The following is a 3,171-nucleotide window of genomic DNA, read 5'->3' on the forward strand; positions in this document are numbered from 1 at the left end:
AAAGTGAATACTGAGAGTGACCTTCCATTCTGTTCATACCAATGTTATTCAATGTTATTGGTAGAATATTAGTTGAGAATAAATGCTTTGGTGGAATATTGGTATTGCATTGAATACATATTGAATGCTTGAGAAATGGTTAAAGGAAGAAGATGGAAGGATTTGGTTTGAAGCCTTTTTTAAAATTGGGGGAAATTTTTGAATTTCACATGGACAAAAGATCAGTGGTAGAAAAGTTTTTGGTTTTTTGGTATTTTGTGAAATTTTCCAACTATCATCAACCATTTTTTTTCCTCTATAATCCCTTGCTTGAAAAAATGGCATTCATGGTTTGTCATTTTGTTTCACAAGCTATATAAATTTATATAATGTAAAATATATTAAATAAAAATATTAAGATGAAGCATATGAACATGATTCGATTAGATAAAATATAATATCATCAACCGAAGTGTAAGGCTAAAATAAGTTTAGATTAGCTATAATTAATATGTACTCTTTCTTTTTTCTCATAAAAAACGTAAAAGATATGTGAGATTTGAATATTTAGCCCTACATGTTAAACTAAAAACCAAATTAGAGTGAAATTCCAATACCCGACTCTAAAAAAAGGTAATTAATATCACAATTGAATTTTAAATAAATATTTAATTTAAATAGAGACCACAATTTTTTTTAAAAAAATATAGAAATCAAAGAATAGTTAAAAACAATTTTGACCCTGAACTTTCATGAAAGTAACAATTTAGTCTCTAGGATTTAGTCTATGTACTCTAAATTTTGTAACAATTTAATCCTTGAACTTTAGTATGTAATAATTTAATCCTTATACTTTGTAATGACTTGGCTCCCTAGGACTTGTACTAGGCTGTTATTACATGCATGCATACATCTCAAAACGACACTTTTATGAATTGGCTAAAACTGAATAAATTTTATGAAACAAATAACTGAGATTAAATCTAAATAACCAAAAAATTTTGGTCAGGGTACCCTAAAAAAATAAAACAACACTGGAAAATTTTATCTAAAACATCCAACCGTTCAAAAACTAAAAGTTTATGAATTCAACGATGAGATTAAAAAACATGAAAACATGGAAACATGAGCGGAAGCATCTGACTAATCCCATTGGCATGGTTACGGATTCCACTCGTCACTCGCCGATGCGTCCTTTCCCTTACCTAAAAAACACAACATAATAAAGAATGAGTATAAAATACTCAGTAAGTAACCTCATTACCGGGGTCAAGTTATGCATTCATATCCGATAAATACAACATTCTGGTGGGACATGCATACAATTAACTAAATCTTGGATGACCATCTAGTGAGCAATTTAACTTATCCTAACACGCATCTAGTGTCCCGAAAGCTCACAAGCATAGCAGGGCACGAGTCAACACACGGTAACGTAGTAGGAAATCTGTCGGTACATTGCTTTTAGTAAATTTCACAACATAAATCATAGTACATTTCTCATGGTCCCAAACATAATCATATTAGTAGTATACTTAAATTATAGTCACATCAGTCAGATACTCTAATCAACATGCTCAAAAAACAGTTCTAGTCATATCTTGCTTCTCGATATCATCCAATCAAATATACTAAATCATAATGTCTAAATCGCTAGCTTAAAGGCGGTTCTAGTAGTAAGATTACTTACTTTGAAATTATGCCCACATGTGTTCAAATAAGCTTATCTCCTATTTATCCAATATGATCTTGAATCAAGTCCAAAATCTTGTGGAACTTGGTCCTGAACCAAGTGGAAAACACCTAAATTCCTTCCCGAAACTCCAATCCAACCAAAACCACAAAAAAACTTTATCCAAACTCAAGATTTCGGCAAGACCAATGGCGGTGGCAGCTAAAAGCAGTGGTTGGATGGTAGAGACGCACGACATTTGTAGGTGAGTGCAGCGACGACTTAACGAACTGTAGATCCAAGGGGAAGAAAGAGAGAGAGAGAAAGAGATCTCAGACGGTCGACCAATAGCCAGCGACAATCCATAGTTGATGACGACCGGCAGCTGATGACAATGAGCGGCAGTGGACTCCCTGGCGTGCGCGACGATCGACTGAAAGAAGGTTCACAATGAGATTGACGGAGAGAGCTTGTGAAAAGAAAGGGAGATAAAAGTTGAAGATGATGGCTTAGATGGCTTGTCTAGAACCACATGCGGCTTATTTTGTCATGTACCACCTCACCTATATATATATACACATTCTTATCCCAAAAAAAAAAAAAAAAAATCGTCTAAAAGTCCTAAATTTCCAAATCAATTAAATCTAGGGGTATTTTTTAAATGTAATAAAAAAGCCCAAAATATTTATAACAATAGCAAAAAATCTACACAACCCAAAATTAGCCCACAGTGAATTAAATAATACAATAAAATGAAGGTAAATTGCCTAAAAGTCTAGCCCATACAGTAGTGAAATACCAAAAATGTCCCTAGCCCACACAAAATCCGTCAATTAATCGTCCAATCGTCGTTCACGTTTAGTTGAAAATTGTCCCATTACACAAAATCAGATTATCCAATTCTACTAATCGTCTTCCCACGTTTCCAATGGCTTGTTGATGAACAATGCATGATAGAAACACGTTTCTCTGGCTGCTGCTACGACTCAACGACTTCTCCTTCCTCTACTTCTGCTGCTGTTACTGCTTCTCGTCCTCCTTCATCTTCATCTTCATCTTCTTAGTTCTCCATATTCTTCTTTCTCTGTCGCTATTACTAAAAATCGGTACTGCTACTGATTCTTCAAGGTTACAATCTATCATCAAATCAAATCAATTATTCCATTTAATCATATTTATTAAACCTATTTTTTGTGTAAATATCGTAAGCAAAAAAAAAAAAAAAATATTGGTTGAATCATCAACAAGTAAAGGAAGCAAAGGAAAAGGAAAGAAAATAATAAAATCTGAATCATTAACAAGCAAAGAAAGAGGAAACAAAATAAAATCTAAAGAGAAGAATAAGGTAAAACCAATTGACTATTGATTGTTGTTGGTAGATAGTGTTAATGTCATTGGTTATTGATTATTGATTGATAACTTCGAATTGAGATAGACAAAGATAAAGCACTATCATTGTTTATCTGAGATAGACAGCAATAAGATACAATCATTGTCTATCTGAGATAAATAGTAATCTA

At 32.9% G+C, this 3,171-nt stretch overlaps 1 long non-coding RNA gene across 1 annotated transcript; it reads right to left on the reverse strand.

Moving 5' to 3' along the window:
* Positions 1–1,003: 1,003 nt before the first annotated feature.
* On the reverse strand, positions 1,004–2,207 carry LOC120080380. The gene is made up of 2 exons (XR_005482500.1): positions 1,670–2,207; positions 1,004–1,184 (listed from the first exon to the last, which is right to left on the reverse strand). It is a non-coding gene; the product is annotated as an uncharacterized LOC120080380 (long non-coding RNA).
* Between the last annotated feature and the right edge of the window lie 964 nt (positions 2,208–3,171).

The sequence above is a fragment of the Benincasa hispida genome, chromosome 6 (assembly GCF_009727055.1).
Source record: "Benincasa hispida cultivar B227 chromosome 6, ASM972705v1, whole genome shotgun sequence".
NCBI classification, from domain to species: Eukaryota; Viridiplantae; Streptophyta; class Magnoliopsida; order Cucurbitales; family Cucurbitaceae; genus Benincasa; species Benincasa hispida.